Genomic DNA, 18,053 nt, shown 5'->3' with positions numbered 1-18,053 from the left:
GAAATTACAAAAACTGGTTGGGGCAGTCCATCCTTGCTCTTTAGTGGTCCACAGAACGTTGGACCAACTACAGCATAAAAGCTCTACATTGGGGAAAAGACTCCTGGTTGACACTGGGGCCTTTATCAAAATCTCCTCAGATTAAATGGTCCTAATTTACTAATGCCTAGTCTGAGCAGAGTCAGGAGGGACAGAGGTACTTCTCTGAAGTGAGCAGTCTTTGACTTGGCAAGTCCCCACAGGGTATAACAAGGCAAGCATTAAATGCAATAGTTTGAGATGAAATTGACTTGGTTATGTTAATAACTAGGTGGTCAGCAATAGAGCAAGGAAAGAAGAAAGAGTAATAGAATAGATGAAAGAGTTAAATTTTTCTTAGCTTTAGTTTGGTAGGGTTTTCCCCTGTGACTATGGCCCACGACTCTGGAGGGTGTGGCACTTTCTTGACTCCGGTGTGATGAGTCCATCCCTTCTTTGCTGTACGAACAGCAGTCTTGGTGGTTAGCAGCACAAGGTAGGGTCCTTCCCAGGCTGGCTCAAGTTTTCCTTCTTTCCACCCTTTGATGAGAATGTGATCTTCAGGCTGGTGCTGGTTTACTGGAAATTCTAGGGGTGGTACATGTGCTAAAAGACTTTTAGTTTTGAGGGAAAGTGGAAGATAAACCAAGTATATAATTTTTAAGAAATTGACCTTTTGTTTTAAATGTAGGGACATCAGCAGTGGACTTTATAGTCCTTGGTGCTTTCTTACTGAGAAATTTCCTTTAGCACCTATTTTTATTAGTTTTTAGACCAAAGAAAGCCAAACACCATTTTATATTTGACAATGCATCCTGTATGATTTTTATGCCAGCTAAGCTAAACTTCACCTTTATATTAGTGTGCTATTAATGTTAAACTCAGTTTCAATAAAACTTTGTAGACATGTTTATTCAATTTTTAATGTCTGACCATAAGGTAAGATTTTTATAAACTCTTTTTAACCTTTTATAATTTTTGTTAAAGAGCAGGTTAGTGCTTTAGGAAAAACCTATTGTGTTTTTAGTTTAATGTCCAGTTCACAGAAAAACTGGATGATACCCCTTTAACTTTAGCTAATATGTTTATACACATAATTTCCTTTATAATTAATATTTTAAAACTTGCTTAAACCTTCAAAACAAATTTTTTTAACCTTTCAGTGTAGGTAAAAATCCACATTCTTATGCCTCCTTATAATCCTTTTACCAGAGGTATATTTTACTTTCCTTACACACCTTGCACATAAACTGTTTTTTCAATACTTTTACATTCAGGAGGCCTAATTACTTTTAAATTATCCAACATTTCTTTCATACTTTTTTTATAACTTTTTTTATGACTTTTGCAGACAATTCTTCAACATGTCTCAACTTTCTGATTTATTGCAAACATTTCTTTCTTTAAACAACCAGTTAATTTATTTCAGGACAAGAATTTACCAGATAACATTCTTTTTACATAAATTCTGCTCCCCCTTTTTTTCGAAGATGATAACCATTCTTTTCCAAAGCGAACTTCCTTTATGTCTGTGGACTAGACTGTCTAAGGCCACAAGATTACAAGTTACTATAACACATGTCACACTATTAACTTTTAGCAAACTTTACTTTTGTTGAAAACCTTGTAAGTTTGAGATTTCCATTATCCTTTGCTATTAATAAGAACTTGTTTAGTCCAAATTAACTAAGAATTGGTATAGATAGCTTCTTTTTTTTTTTTCCTTCAATTACCCAGGAGGAACCATCTATCATCGTGTCCTGAAGGGAGTTCCTCCTAGGTCTGGTCAGACCTTTGTATGGTAATTAAGATTTAGATCCCCTATTAGGAAACCTGCTGGGTTAAGGGAATTTTCAGTGGTTAATGTTAAATTATCTTCTTCTTCTTTTTTTTTTTTAACAGAATGGCCCTATACTTTAAGATTTTTAAGTTAGTAAGCTACCTTTTTGCCTTTTTTTTCCCCTTAGGATACTTCTGAACTGGTAAGGTGTGCTCACAATGAGGTTTCCTCTAAAAGTTATTTTTCTATTTTCTTCGGTTAGCAAAGCAGTTGAGGCAACAGATTTAATGCATTTGGGCCATCCATCGGTTACTGGGTTAAGGATTATGGAGAATACCTTTAATTATCAATTATAGGTTTTAAATTTACCTTTGCTTTTAAAGGAATAGGGTAACTGTTTTTAACTAACTTAACTACTTGTATAGCTCTCTCTTTCTCTCTTTGACTTTCTGTCTCTCTCTCTCTGACTTTCCTTTCGCCTCTGTCTCTTCCTCTCTCTCTGCCTCTCTCTTTCTTTCTCTCTCTCTCTCTCTCCCCTTGACTCCCTCTTTATCTCTCTGCATCTTCCTCTCTCTCTTTGCCTCTTTTCCTCTCTGTCTCTTTCCTCTCTCTCTCTCTGCTGGTCTTTCCTTGCCTCTGCCAGCAGGTTATGCTGCTGTTCTCTCAACCACTATGGGAGGTTGAGGCGGGTCTAAAACCAGCTGTAACCAAGTATCTATGTATGGGAACCGGTCTGGGTGCCCTGGCTTACAGGTTACCTTGTGCCATACCTTTGAAACAAGGGACCTGTCCAGGCTTCCTTCTGATGGCCAACCCACCTCTAATGCTGGCCAGTCTATTTCACACAAAGTTCTAAGTTTTCCTGGTGTCATAGTAACACTGTAATCTCCCTTAAATCCTTTCTTGAAAATTTTCAACATAGTTCCTAGTGGGGTGGGCTTACTTTGTGCCTGACCCATGCTTCCTCAAGACAAAACACCATACTTACACCACATGCACACCACAAAACAAAGAATGGGTAAAAAGGGCACATACACACTTTTACAGTTTACACCAAACCAGAATCAAAACCAAAATCAAAGTATCAATAAATCCAAGCCAGGTCAAAACCAAAACGAAAGTATCAAGCAATCCAAGTCAAGTCAAAAACAAAAACCAAAGTGCCGGTTCAGGCACACCATGGGTGATCAGGCCACGCTTCCACTCAAATAGAGGAGGCAAGTTCCCAAGACCAATCCTGTCAAGCAATTCAAACCAAGTCAAAACCAAAACCAAAGTGCCAGTACAGGCACACCATGGGTGATCTGGCCACGCTTCCACTTAAATGGAGTGAGCAAGTTCCAAAGACCAGTCTTACCAAACTTCAGATGTCTGGATTCCAAATGTCAGTTGCTTCTCAGTGTTCAGCCACTGCATTGATCCTCAGCAGGGGCCTGCCACATGCTGCTCTGGCAAGGCATCCCACCAGGGCAATTGCCTACCTGGGAGTGCTCTTTGGATCTGCATTGCCCAGGCTGGTCTGAGTCCCCAACAGGGATGCTCTACAGGGCAGGCCTAAGTCACCTAAGGGGCTGCCTCTATCATCCGCCAATCACCTCGCTTCCTGGTCAGGGAACCAAGAAATGTAGCAGGATGAGCCACAGACAAAATTCCTCAGACACTGGGTTAAAGAATGAAGGAGCTTTATTCGGCTGGGAGTGTCGGCAGACTTGCGTCTCAAAAACCAAGCTCCCCGAGTGAGTAATTCCTGTCCCTTTTAAAGGCTTACAACTCTAAGGGGGTCTGCTTGAGAGGGTCGTGATCAATTGAGCAAGCAGGGAGTATGTGACTGGGGGCTGCATGCACCGGTAATTAGAACAGAACAGAACAGGGATTTTCACAATGCTTTTCCATACATTGTCTGGAATCTGTAGATAGTACAAGCAGTTAGGTCAGGGGTTGATTTTTAACTACCAGACCCAGGGTGCACACCGGGCTATCTGCCTATGGATTTCATTTCTGCCTTTTAGTTTTTACTTCTTCTTTCTTTGGAGGCAGAAATTGGGCATAAGACAATATGAGGGGTGGTCTCCTCCCTTAGAGAAACAAGAACAATCCAAACCCATGTGGTGGTGCATGCCTGTAGTCCCAGCTACTTGGGAGGCTGAGGCAGGAGGACTGCTTGAGCACAGGAGCTCGAGGCTGCAGTGAGCTATGATTTTGCCACTGCATTCCCACCTGGGTGACAGAACGAGATCCCATCTCAGAAAGAGAGAGAGAGAGAGATACAGAGAGGTACTGGCATAAATATAAATGTATAGGTCAATGGAATAGAATTAAGACTCCAAAAAATAAACCCATGCATCTATGGTCAATTGGTTTTTGACAAGAATGCCAAGACCATTAAATGAAGAAAGAATAGTCTCTTCAAAATATGGTGTTGGGACAACTGAATAATCACATGCAAAAGAATGAATCTGGCTCCTTACCTTACACTGTATATAAAAATTAACTCCAAATGGATCAAAGGCCTAGTGTAAGGGCTAAAACCATAAAATCCTTAGAAGAAAACATAGTGGTACATTTTCATAACCTTGGATTTGGCAATGGTTTCTTAGACATGACACAAAAAGCACAGGCAACAAAAGAAAAATAAATAAATTGGACGTCATCAAAATTTTAAAATGTTATACTCCAAAAGACACTATTAAGAAAGTAAAAAGACAACCCATAAAATGGGAGAAAATATTTGCAATTAGTATATCTAATAAGTTACTAGTATCCGGAATACATGAAGAATTTCTAAACTCAACAACAAAAAACAAACAACTCAATTTTTATTTTTATTTATTTATTTTTATTTTATATATATTTTTTGAGATGGAGTTTCACTCTTGTTGCCCAGGCTGGAGTACAATGGTGCAATCTCAGCTCACTGCAACCTGCACCTCCCAGGTTCAAGCTATTTGCCTGTCTCAGCCTCCCAAGTAGCTGGGATTATAGGCGTGTGCCACCATGCCCAGCTAATTTTTGTATTTTTTAGTAGAGATGGGATTTCATTATGTTGGCCATGCTGATCTCAAACTCCTGACCTCAAGTGATCCACCCGCCTCAGCCTCCCAAAGTGCTGGGATTACAGGCATGAGCCACCATGCCCGGCTTTCAATTTTTAAATGGGCAAAGGACTTGAATAGACACTTATCCAAAGAAGATATACAAATGTACAATTAGCACATGAAAAGATGCTCTGCATCATTAGCCATTAGGAAAATGCAAGCCAAAACCACAATGAGATACCACCTCACACACACTAGAATGTCTATAATCGAAAAGTGAAAATAACAAGTGTTAGCGAGGATGTGGAAAAATTGAAACCCTTATACATTGCTAAGGGGAATGTCAAAGATGTGGCCATTTTAGAAAAACAGTTTGGCATTTCCTCAAATAAGTTAAACATGGAATTACCATATAACTAAGCAAATCCACTGCTGGGTATATATCCAAAATACAAAATGTGTACATGAATGTTCATAGCAGCACTATTCACAATAGCCAAAAGGTGGAAACAACCCAAATGTATGTCCATTGATGAAAGGATAAACAAAATGTAGAGTATATATACAATGGAATACTATTCAGTCATAAAAAATGAAATTTTGATGTATGCTACAACATGGATGAACCTTGAAGGCATGATGCTTAGTGCAATAATCCAGACATAAAAGAACAAATATTGTGTGACACCACTTATATGAGGTATCTAGAAGAGGAAAATTCATAAGACAGCAACTAGATTAGAAATTACCAGGGGCTAAGGGGAGACAGGATAGAGAGTTACTGCTTGATGTTTATAGAGCTTTTGTTTAAAATAATGAAAAAGTTTTTGGAAATAGATAGTGGTGATGATTGCAAAACATTGTGAATGTAATTGATGCCATGGAATTGTACATTTTAAAACAGTTACAATGGCTAATATTATATTGATTTTACTATAGTTTTAAAAAGTTATAATTTAATATATCAAAACCCATTGAATTGTACACTTTAAATGGGTGAATTGTGTGTGTGAACTATAACTCAATAAAGCCATTTTTTAAAAAGGAATGACATATATTGATGAATTTACTACAACATGGATGAACCTTGAAAACATTATGCTAAGTAAAATAAGCAAATCACAAAAGAGCACATATTATTTCATTTATATGAAATATCCAGAATAGGCAAATCTATAGAGACAGAACATATATTAATGGTTTCCTGTGGGTGGCAAGCCACCCAGGTGCCAAGGCAAGAGACTGAGGACACGAGCTGTTCCAGTATAATAAAATATAAAATAAGAATAGTTATACCAGATATAGATCTTAGATATGATTATATATGAATATCATTAATCATTAGTTGGTAGCAATTACTCTTTATTCCAATATTATAATAATCCTTGCTCTATAATCATAACCTAGGATCTATATCTGGTACTAGGATCTATATCTGGTATAACTATTCTTATTTTGTATTTTATTATACTGGAACAGCTCGTGTCCTCAGTCTCTTGCGTCGTTGCGTCGGCACCTGGGTGGCTTGCCGCCCACAGTTTCCTGGGGCTGGGAGGAATTGGGGAGGGGGTAAGGAAAGTCACTGCTAACAGGTGATGAAAACATTCTAAAAGTGATTTTGGCAATAGTTGTGCAATTCTGTGAATATACTAAAAACCATAGAACTGTACACTTTAAATGAATGAATTGTATGATATGCGAATTATATTTCATTAAAGCTTTTTTTTTTGAGATGGAGTAATGTTCTGTCGCCCAGGCTGGAGTGCAGTAGAGTGATCTCAGCTCACTGCAAGCTCTGCCTCCCGGGTTCACGCCATTCTCCTGCCTCAGCCTTGAGGAGCTGGGACTACAGGCACCCGCCACCACACCCGGCTAATTTTTTGTATTTTTAGTAGAGATGGGGTTTCACCGTGTTAGCCAGGATGGTCTCGATCTCCTGACCTCATGATCCGCCCGCCTCGGCCTCCCAAAATGCTGGGATTACAGGCGTGAGCCACCGCCAGTAAAGCTGTTTTTAAAAATGAAATCATGACTGTAAAGGCCCAGCCTAAGGCCTGGCCCCTAGTGAATGCTCAGTATAATACAGTTACTACAGAGGCGAGGGTAATTTCTGAGATAACACACTTCATAACAATGCACCACTAAAGTCCTGCACCACTAAAATCCTCCTCTTAGATGATAAAAACAATCTGTGATTATCTTTGCACTAGTACTTTTGCTGCAAATGGACAGGGTGCCCCCAAGGTCTGCCCATCCCCGAGGGGCCCAGCCCAGCAGAGGAAAATGGGCCTGTCTCAAGCACAACACACATATTTACCTCCCCCCTTCCCACCTCCCAAGCTTCCAGTTGTCTTAATTGGCCTCCAAAAGAGAAACATTTCATTGAAGGGCCCTAATTAATCCCTAGGAATCTGGGTCCACACATTCTCCTCTCACACCACCCCAACTTCCCAGTTATTTGTTCCAGACAAGAAAAAAACTTTGTAGACTCCCCAAGGAAAGAGAAGCCTTAGGAGAGGGCCACATGTATGGTCTGTGCTGGGTGTTGTAATGAGGCCCCAGGAGGCCCTGCCTCACCAGGGGCCCACCACTTGAAAGTGAATGCTGAGTGCCCTTCCCTCACACCTGCAGGAGAGTTCCAGCAGCACGCCCACAGCCACCTTTGCCCCACGTTACAGGCATTTCTGCTCTCACCTAGCTCCTCACAGGCATCTCTGTTCATGCAGCTCTTTATGTCCTGCAGTTCTGGGGGTGTGGTCTTGGTCACTGCCGTGACAGAGTGTCCCTGCTGGAGAGGGTTCTGCCCTCACAAGGGCCACCTCACCTACCCTGCTTATCTTTCAAGGCCCAGGGCAACTGCTCCTCTTTGAAGTCTTGGCCAAGTGCCAGACAAGCTGCCTCACCCTCCCTGAGGGCATCCATGGTTTGTGGCTCCTGGCAGAGTTCTTAGCACTACAGGCTCTGGAGCAGAACTGGCAGTGTATGTATTACACTTCCTGGCCAGATCGCAGACCCATAAGCGTGCGGACGCCAGATCTGAGGCAGAGGCCTCAATGTCAGTTCTGCTGTAGTGCCGTCTTTACTCCAAAGTGGAGAGTTCTGTGCTGTGCTCATAGCTGTTATTTTAAAATGGGGTCTGTACTCAAATAAAATTATGAACCAAGACATGAAAGTTTCCTTACTACTTGTTAATATATATTGTGAATCTCTAAGAAGGTGATGGGGTATGCAACAGTTCCTAGACTTTTTTTGACTATAGAATCTTTTTTATTCCTGAGCATCTTATAGGATCAGTTTTCTATGGAATCATTCTGGGAAATTCTGACCTAGATTACAACTCATATGTACCCAGACCAATTGGGGGAAAATTTAGAGCTTCACCTCATACCATACACCAGAACAAACCCAACATGAGTTAAATAATTAAATGTGAAAATGAAACTATGAAAACTAAACGAGCAAAAAAATGAAAGGAAAATGTAAGCAGGGCCTTTGGATTCCCAAGCCTGGCACTGAGCCTTGCCACAGTGCTTGATAATTATTCATGGAATAAACACAGGGTTTATTATGTCACTGATGGATACGCTATGTAGGTAACATTCATTTTTGCTTTTTTTTTTTTTTTTTGAGATGGAGTTTCACTCTTGTTGCCCAGGCTGGAGTGCAATGGCACAGTCTCGGCTCACTGCAAGCTCCGCCTCCTGGGTTCAAGTGATTCCCTTGCCTCAGCCTCCCAAGTAGCCGGGATTACAGGCGCGTGCCACCACACCCGGCTAAATTTTTTTGTATTTTTAGTAAAGATGGGGTTTCTCCATGTTGGTCAGGCTGGTCTCAAACTCCTGACCTCAGGTGATCTTCCCGTCTTGGCCTCCCAAAATGCTGGGATTACAAGCGTGAGCCACCGTGCCCGGCCAATTTTGCTTTTTAAATAGGCTGCTTTAGCTTAGATGAACAAGTTTCCATTTTGGCCAAATTCCTCCTATGAAATTGCATCTAAGAAACTAATAACCTGTACTTGGAAAAGCTCCCTAATGGTGTGACTTAATGTGGCCATCAATTGTGCCTGCTCTTTACTACTGAGGCATGAAATAGCCTTTCATTCAAAGCAGTGATTTCAGACCTGAGTCCATGGTTCTGATGGTTGGCTGGGAGGTGGAGAGGGACCTATGGAGACTCACACAGGCCCTTCCCCAGGCAGAAGCCAGTCTTTCTGACCAAGAAGTCATCCTCTTAAAAGGTCCTGTGGGCCTGGGCCTCAGAAACAACCCATGAGGTCAGATGTATCCTAAGGTCCTAACTGGCCACCCTCACCTGTGGGTACCCAGGAACCTGAATACGTCATGTCCTTTATCTGCAGTTGGCCATGAATTCCTGCCAGTTCTACCTCTACAGCATCCTTGCCTTCCTCTCTACCCACATCACTGCAGTGATTTAGCCTCGTCTGCTCCCTGCTTAAGGGTCTCTATCTCCCATCTCCTGGCCTGTGAGGTATGAGAGGTCAAAGATCAAGTGTTCCTGATACCCAGCAGAGGAGCTCATGTTTCTGAATGGGTGGGTGGCTGAACCTGGCAGGGGAAAGTCCTCATCAGAGATGGAAATCAGGTTGGGAACTTCAGCAAGGGCAGGCCCAAGATGGGGAAGGAAGTTGAGCCTCTTCCTAGTGAACTGGTACCTATACAATGCCATGAAGCTGTTAATGGCTAACACTTGCAACTCTAATACTGATCTCATCAGGATGGAGACTCTCTTCCCAGCCCCAAGCCTGCATGAGCAATAACTTTCTGGGAAGAAATGCCAGCCAGTTATATACATCACCTTCTCCACGGGCAGAGGCCAGCAACCAGACGTACTACTCGGGTGAATGAGAGCCAATCTGTCTCTCTGGGCCCACAGGAGCAGAGATTTGGACTGGTTATTTTCTGAGTCCTTGGCACATGGAAGCCTGGCAAAGGGGAAGGCTTTGGTGAGATATGGATGGATGTGGGTAGGTAGGTGGGAAGGTGGATGAGTGATGAATACGTAAAGAGGTGAATGGGGTGGCCTCAAGGTTGGGCCCAGAGCACTCCCCTATAGGAAAGCCTACTTTCTAGCACTCTCCTAGCTACCACCCTAATCCCTCAGGTCAAACGTAGGCCATACCTTAACTCCTCTTCTCTTACCCCATCTGCTATTCACCTTGGGCTGGACTCAACTGTCAGAAGATCTCTCAAGTCCATCCTCCTGACCTCTTCCCACACTGAACCTCATTATCCTTCTCTGGCATCATGGCCCCAGCATCCTTCCTGACCATCTGTCTTCTGTGGCTCCCTCCAACCCACCTTCCTTTTTACACACCAGAGATCTTCCTAGAACACATGTGACCATGACATTCTGTACTTGAAAACCTTCATTGCATCCTCATTTTTTGTGGGACAAAGTCTGAGGTCCTTGGTCTGGCATTCAACGTCCTGTCTCTCCTGGCTTCAAACTACTAATCTGCAGGTGTTCCCATGGCCCAAGCCACCACTATCCTATACCACAGCCAAAGAGAGGATTTAGGCCAGTTGCAGTGGCTCACGCCTGTAATCCCAGCACTTTGGGAGGCCGAGGTGGGCAGATCACGAGGTCAGAAGATAGAGACCATCCTGGCTAACATGGTGAAACCCCATCTCTACTAAAAATACAAAAATTAGCCGAGCGTGGTGGTGGGGCGCCTGTAGTCTCAGCTACTAGAGAGGCTGAGGCAGGAGAATGGCATGAACCCGGGAGGTGGAGCTTGTAGTGAGCCGAGATCGTGCCACTGCACTCCAGCCTGGGTGACAGAGTGAGACTCCGTCTCAAAAAAAAAAAAAAAAAAAAAAAAGTGAAGATTTATGAAATCCCCTCATAGCAGATGGATAGCAAAAAAGCCCACTTTCCTGGTGAATGAATTAGAAATGGTGTCCATTGAGGGCAGAGGCAGTCCACAGACAGACACACACACATGCACACAGAGAGGGATTCCTGGGTGAGCAAGGGCTAAATGGTGGCCTTTGTGCACAACTGTTGCTGTCTCCCAGATGGAGCATGCACTATCCTGTAGGGAGGGACAAGGAAGCCTTCCCTTGCCTGTGGCCCTCTCCCTGGACTCTGAGCTCCTTCAGGGAAGGCTTCTATTCATCTATCACAAGCCCTTCTCAGCAGTTACTCCTCTATGTCTCTGTGCAAGTCCCCCACACCCCACACTCCATGCCATAGAGTGGGAACATAGTATGCTGGCAGGGCTCCCAGCTAGGAGCTGGGGCCTTGGATTCTGGTCTCAGGCCCAGCCCTAATATGCTGGGGGAACTAGGCAAATCCTGCCCCTACCCTGGGCCTCAGTCTTCCCTTCTGCACTCTCTGAGGACTGGATTCAGTGGAATAAAAGCTCTGGAAGGGACCTTGTGCCCTGGGAAGGGGCCAGAAACCACAACATCTGATAATTGATTAGGCCTGGAAAAAAGCCGTCCTAGAGGTGGGCCATCTCTCTATCATTTTCTGCATCACCTGATGCTGGGCCCAGAAGCACACCCTGCAGATAACCCCAGCCTCTCCTGAGAAGTCTCTTTTGCCTGGGCCAAATGTCTCCCAAAGGGTGGTGCCGTTCTAGGAGAAAGTGAGTCTCTGTCACTGGCGTGCATGAAACATACTAGATAGGCACTTGGCAGGATGTTGTAGAGGTCCTCACAGCTCTGACTGTAAATGCTCGCAAATGCTTGCCCTGGCTACCTTGATTCCTCCCTTTCCCCATCCCACCTCAGGAAGGCTGGACATGTGGCCAGGAGGTAAAGTATAGAGACCTGGAAGCCCTAATAGAACAGAACCAGCAGGGGGCGCGGTGAGGATGGAAATGAGACCAGCAGAAGCCTCTTTCCCTGCCCTGAGTCTCCTGCTGAGTATCTCACCTCCACCACTGAAGGGAGGGCTGATGGCCCCTCCTGCCCCAGTGCGTGGAGTGTTCTCTTTATGGCTACCCTACTCCAGCCCTGTGTCCCCCACCCCATGGAGCAGGCACAAGGCAGAGCTCCAGCCCTGATGAACACTGACTTGCTGTGTGACTACTGCTCCTCCCTGGGCCTCAGTTTCTCCATCTATACAATGTGGGGTTTTAGGAGGTCAAGGTCACCTCTGGGGCCCTTTTGGCTCAGACATTCTCTGGTTGTCAGCAGCAGGAGGGAAAACAGGCAGCATCATTCACACCTGATGCTCTGGGGACTCCATGGAGCAGGACCCCTATGGGGCTTGGAACTCCAGAAGCTTCTGGAAAGGCAGAACAGGAGTCTAGGCACGACACTGACCCCACCTACTACTGTGTTCAGGGCCACAGGGCCTCCTCCTGGCCAGCTTGGGGAAGCCTCATCCTGGAATCTGAGCTGGAGAAAGGGCAGTGAAGAGGCCAGCCTGAATGGTACAGCTAGTCGGGGCATAGGAGGAGTGGGAGAAGAGACAAGATTGGGCCAGATCATGCAGGATCTTCCATGTGACACTCAGGAGCTCGGCTGAGAGCTGTGTGGAGAGCACAGGAAGGGCTTGATGCAGGCAAGGGGCATAGTCAGTCACATGCTTTCTGAGTCACTCTGACTGGAGTATGGAGCAGGTGGTTGGAGGCTGGGAGACAAGAGGCTACTGCACTGGTCAGGAAGAGAGAAAGGAGTACTGAGGTGAGACAGTGGTCATAATTAGAATGGAATGGGGGCAAGGGAGGAATGGATTTAGGGAATACTGAGAGGGAGAGAGGATAGAACTTGGCAACTGACTTGCTCTGGGCTTGGGGACCCTAATTACTTCATAGATCACCTATGTAAATTTTACAGATGGGGAAACTGAGACCTGGAGATGATCAAGAACTTGCCAAAGATCACAGAGCTAGATAGTGTTGAGACTGGTCCAGAACCCAGGCTTCCTGGCTGCCAGCCCCAGATACTTTCCCCATAATGACACAAATACTAGAGGTAGGACTATGCAGGTTTCACAGCCTTGAATGCCAAGCCTGGGAATTTGGACCATTTCTGTGAGCAATTAGGAGTCATTGCAGGTTCTTAATACTTGGCAGCATTTCTTGTTTCTTTGTCTTCCCCCAACCAGAAGCTTTCCAGTTGCTAAAATGCACAAACTGGCTGCTCCTAGGCTGACCCAACCCCCTCAATCTTTATATAGAAGAGGGAGGCATCCTTTCCTCTTTACAAACAGAAAGCACAAAACCCTTAGAGGTAAAGAAACTCACCTAAAGCCACAGAGCAAGTTAGCAGCCCAGATTTTCCCAACTCCCAGAATGATTTTCCTAAACCCTAGTAATGAAGTCAAGAAGGCTAAAATTACTGGCCTAGAGAGGGGAGGGTCTCGTTCAAGGTAATCACAAGTGGGTAGCAGAGCAGGACCTAGAACCCGAGTCAGATCCCGGGGGCCAGTGCAACAGCCAGTTAGCTGTCCCCACTCCTCACCATTGGCTCCCTTCTGTGGCTGCAGTCCTGTGAGGAAGCCTGTATCCTGACTCTCTGCCTCCACAGTCATTTTGCCCTCATCTGTCTTGTCGGGGGCCAATGCTGGGACATCTCCAGGCTGCCTTCAATTATGAGTCAATAAATATGAGATGTCCTGTGCAATGAGCGGCTGCTTGGGCCGCCAGCTCCACCCCCACCCCCGCCAGCTTCTGCACCAGGCAAGAATGGATTTTGTGTCATTCATTTTTTATCTCTAGTCCCTGTCGGATGGGGAGATACATGATGTGGGCAGTGGATAATTTTATCCTTCCCCCGTGTAGCAGATGCAGCACTGAGATGGAGTGTGGGATGTCCTCAGGTTGCCTGCTGCCCTCACATGGGGAGGTTCCCCACCCCCAACCCACTAACCCTGCACTCCTGTTCTCCACTGGGGCAAAATGGAATGTGTAGAGGAGAATCCTAAGCAGGAAGATGAGAGACCTGGGTTCAAGCCTCAACCCTGCTGCTGACCCCATGTGCAACCTTGAGCAAGTGTCTGAAAATATTTGATGAGGCCTTCTTTATGTCAAGCCCTGTGCAGGAAGGCAGGGGGCCACAAAGAAGAATCAAACCTGATCCCTGCCCTCAAGGAGCTAGCAGTTGACTCAAAGTAAACAGACATCCCAAGGAGAGGTGGCATTCATTGGCACTGGGTGTGATGGATGAGGATTCGTCAGGTAGGACGTGAGGGAGGGGAGGGAGAGAATACATTTAGGCTTAGGCAGAGAGAACTCCTTGAATAAAGCATGGCAGAAGGGAGTGCGTGACCAATGTGTGCTCAGAGACCTGCAAGTATGGTTGGGGCACAGGGTAGATGGAATGGGGGGAGAAAAGAGTTTTAAGCAGGTGAATGTCATGATCAGATTTGCACTTCAGAAAAATTTTTCTGACTACTATGTGAAAAGCAGATTTGGCAGTTAACAGAGAGTGAAGACAGAGAGTCCAGTGAGGAAGCTCATGTGATGGTTCAGGAGAGAGAAGACCATATCCTAGATAAAGCATTAACAGTGGAGCCAGAAATCACCATCATCATTATTATAATGAATTCTATCACTAAGTGTTACTAGGGACAGGCACAGTCCTAAGTATGTATATCATTGTTTCTAATTCTCACAATAACTCTTCAAAGTAGATTATTATCCCCATTTTATAGATAAGGAAATTAAGAGTTGAATGTATTAAGAGAGTTGCCCTTAATACACAGTCATACAGCCGATAAGTGATAGAGGCAGGATTTCAACCCAGGTCTGTCCAACCCTAAAGCCTATACCTGTCCAACCCAGGTCTTTCTACTGTGTTCTACTTCCTAGAAAGGAAGGCACAGTTTCTAGAGAGCCTAAGGGGCACAGACTCTACCATAGTTTGGATATTTGTCATCTCCAAAACTTATGTTGAAATTTGATACCCAGTGTTGAAGGTGGAGCCTAATGGGGGGTGTTTGGGTCATGGGGGTGGACCCCTCATGAATAGATGAATGTCCTCCCTTAGAGGTGAGTTCTCAGTCTATTGGTTCTCATGAGAGCTGGTTAAGAAGAGCTTGGCACCTCCCCACTCCCTCTTGAGAGCTTCCCCTCTCTCCATATGATCTCTGTACACACCAGCTCCCCTTCACCTTCACCCATGCGTGTAAAAAGCCTGAGGCCCTCACCACATGCAGATGATGAATGCTGAGCTTTCCAGCCATCCAGAATCGTGAACCAAATAAACCTTTTTTCTTTATAAATTATCCAGCCTCATATGTTCCTTTATAACAACACAAATTGGACAAAGGCAGACTCCATCTGATTTTTGTGAATCTTTGGAAATGGAAAGCAAAAGAGTGTTTAAAAATGATGTGCAAGCTTCTGGGCAGGGAGACTGGGTGGACAGAGAGAGAGAGAGCACAAAAGGAGGAGCAGGCTTGGGAGAAACAGATGCGTTTGGTTTTGGCCAGTTGAACTGGAGGGCAATTGAATATTTGGGTGTGGAGCCAGGACCTGCCTGGAGATAGAGATTTGGAAATTGCTGACAAATGAGTACTCACAGTTGTGTGAGTGGTTTAGGTCATTAAAGAGAGTGTGTATGGTGAATGGAAGATCAAGGCTGGGATCTTGGAGAACTCCAGACCTTAGAGGATGAGCTTAACAAGGCAGATGAGAAAGTAGAGTGGTGCAATATGAAATTGCTTCAGGAAGATCAAGGAGTAAACGGTCCCTGATGCTGCCCAGTAGTCAGTAAGGTGAAAGCTAAAAACTTCACCTGGGTTTAGAGATCAGCAAGCAGCAGTGGGGCAGAAGAGCTCCATGCAGCAGTCATTGGAAACCTTGGCAAGGTAGTCTTCATGGACACAGTGTTAACAAACAGCTGGAGGGACCTATACACACTCTACCTGTGGCCCTGAATTATCTCTGGGCTCTGGGCATGGGGAGAGTTTTGAACAGTGTTACTGGGACACTAGTAACTCCTATCCAACCTCTCCCAGAAATCCTTAGCCAAGTAAGGGAAGTACCAGTATTAGGAACGGAAACAGAGGAGAGATGGGGGTATGACAACTGAGAAACCACCAAGAAGGTAAAAAGGAGACTTCTTTTAATACCGTTTACAAATAATTTTAGTTACCAAGAAAGAACTCATAGCCCACCATGGCTGAAATGTTAAATGAGTGAAGAAGAATAAAAACTGTGTGGACAAAGCAAAACAGAACAGCGCAGGTATTGGTCTGTTGCCTTTAAGGACACTTTAGCTGTTGTCTTTATACTTGAATGATACCTTGGCTGGATATAATATTAGAGGGCATTTGAGCAGAAAAGCAAAACTCCAGCTGCATAGAGAAGGCTCAACTGAGGTGTCATCACTAATTGAGTTATACCAAAGCATTCAGTATTTATCTTTGCTCGTTTTTTACTCTTGATAAAAAATTTGTTTCAGAACTACTAGAGCTGTGACATGTCTTACAATTTAGAAAGCTGATTTCAAGTTTGATTGACAGTATTTTTCGGCTATTGAAGGGAGTATTTTTTTCCTTTGGGAATGTGGCGGCACAATCTTCCTATGCTTAGGGCAGTTTAGGCAGAGGGGCAGGGGGTGGAGGCTGGTTTGAAGAGGGGTAAGGAAGAATAGCTAGCAAGTAGAGAAACTCAAGAAATTGGGCTAAGACAGGGAGGAAGGAAAGAGTAGTGACTTCAGAGTAACATGGGTTTGAGGACACTTTTGAGATGGGAAAGTTGTAAACACATTAAATGCTAAGGAGCCAGGGGAGAGAGGTAGCTTAAAGAGGTGAGGGAGGGATTGATGGAAGGAGTTCCTAGAGGAAGTAGGTAGAAAATGGGCTCCCGGGCGTTGAACTGGAGTGAGGCTTTAAATCCTGGCTCCACCAGGATCATGTGACTTTGGTCCTGCCTTAAGCTAAGGCAGAGATTTGCAAAACAGGGATCCTGATAGTGCCTATCCTATAGAGCTGTTATGAAGATTGAATGAGTTGATACAGGTAAAGTGCTCAGAACAGCACCTAGCACACGTTAAGTTCTTAACAAAAATTATCTGTTAGTGGTAATAAAAATCAGCTGTTAGCTAATTCATTTTGTAAAACCAGAAAGAAAGGGGAAAATATTGGTGTGGCCTGTGGCAACTCTATTTGGAAGGGAGAAATGATGATAGAGCTCACACCAACAGCTTTGCTCTTGAGCCATGGATTTGGAGTTAGAGCTGGGTTCACATCACTTCACCATGCTCAATCTCAGTTTTCTCATCTGGAAAAAGCTCCAACTCAAGGGAAGAATACAAAGAGTTCTTAACATAAATGGGTAAAGCACTGAACATGGGGCCAGGTACTTAGAGGTGCTCAGTGAATGATAGCTACTTATAAAGCTCTCCTACTCCCTTCCCAGTGACATAGACCTTGGCAGGGAGTCTGCTGATGGGGATAGCAGAGCTGAGGTTGGGAGACTTAAGTGCAAAGTTTTTTGAAGTGCAGGGTGCTATAGAGGATCGGGGCAGGAAGATCACCCTACCCTAAGACGAGGCTGGCCAGGGAAGGAACGGAGGCCAAGAAAATCTGCAGGAATAAGAGAGATCCAAGGCTGGAGGCCTGTGCAAAGGTGAGGGAAAGGGGAGGGGCTAGGAGAAGGGTCTATGGTGGGAGAGGAAGATTTCTGAGTTTCATTCAATCAAAGTTTTCTGAGTCCTATAGTATGACAGGCACTATTGCAGCACTTTATATACATGAGGTAATCCAACTTCAACCCCTCCCCGCTGCCCATCCAGGGACTGTCACTCCCACAAATCTATGAGGGCCTTGCAGACCATAAACCAGTCTACAAATCTCTGGCAAGACTGGGCAGGAAGAATCAGAGGGCCAATCAGATTCCCTCTATTATGCATGTAAATTGACCAGGATGGGGAGAAACTGCTAGTTTCTACAAAGGAGCCCCGAGGAACGAACTATGGAGTTGAAATGGAGCCATGAGCAGTCACATGTAAGAAAAAGTTGTGCTAGAACAGAGATTCTGAGGAAGCAGAAGTTTGAGACAGAGAGGAGAGAGGGAAAGAATCCACCTATGAGTAGTGGAAGATGGGCAGATAGCAACAGAAACCCATCGACAAAGAGATGGAGGAGAAGCTAGCCCCAAGTGGCCTGTGTTCCTTCCAATGTGCAGGTTCCAGTTCCAGTTCCCATAGTTGGCTGTTCCCCAACCCACTTGGTTGGGCTCAAGTGGTTTGCTGTTCTTTGCAACAGAATAAATCCAAATAAAGCCTATTACCATT

At 44.6% G+C, this 18,053-nt stretch overlaps 1 protein-coding gene across 1 annotated transcript in view; it reads right to left on the bottom strand.

Moving 5' to 3' along the window:
* Window positions 1-6,302: 6,302 nt before the first annotated feature.
* Window positions 6,303-18,053, bottom strand: part of NEU3 (neuraminidase 3) — a 48,907-nt gene continuing 37,156 nt past the window's right edge. Inside the window, exon 5 of the mRNA XM_054523553.2 lies at window positions 6,303-9,775. The gene's annotated coding sequence lies outside the window, so the exon portion shown is untranslated. The remainder of the gene's footprint in view (window positions 9,776-18,053) is intronic.

The sequence above is a fragment of the Pongo abelii genome, chromosome 9, assembly GCF_028885655.2.
Source record: "Pongo abelii isolate AG06213 chromosome 9, NHGRI_mPonAbe1-v2.0_pri, whole genome shotgun sequence".
In the NCBI taxonomy this organism is placed as follows: Eukaryota; Metazoa; Chordata; class Mammalia; order Primates; family Hominidae; genus Pongo; species Pongo abelii.
The sequence above is the reverse complement of the archived record's forward strand: the minus strand, read 5'-3'. Positions and strand labels throughout refer to the sequence as shown.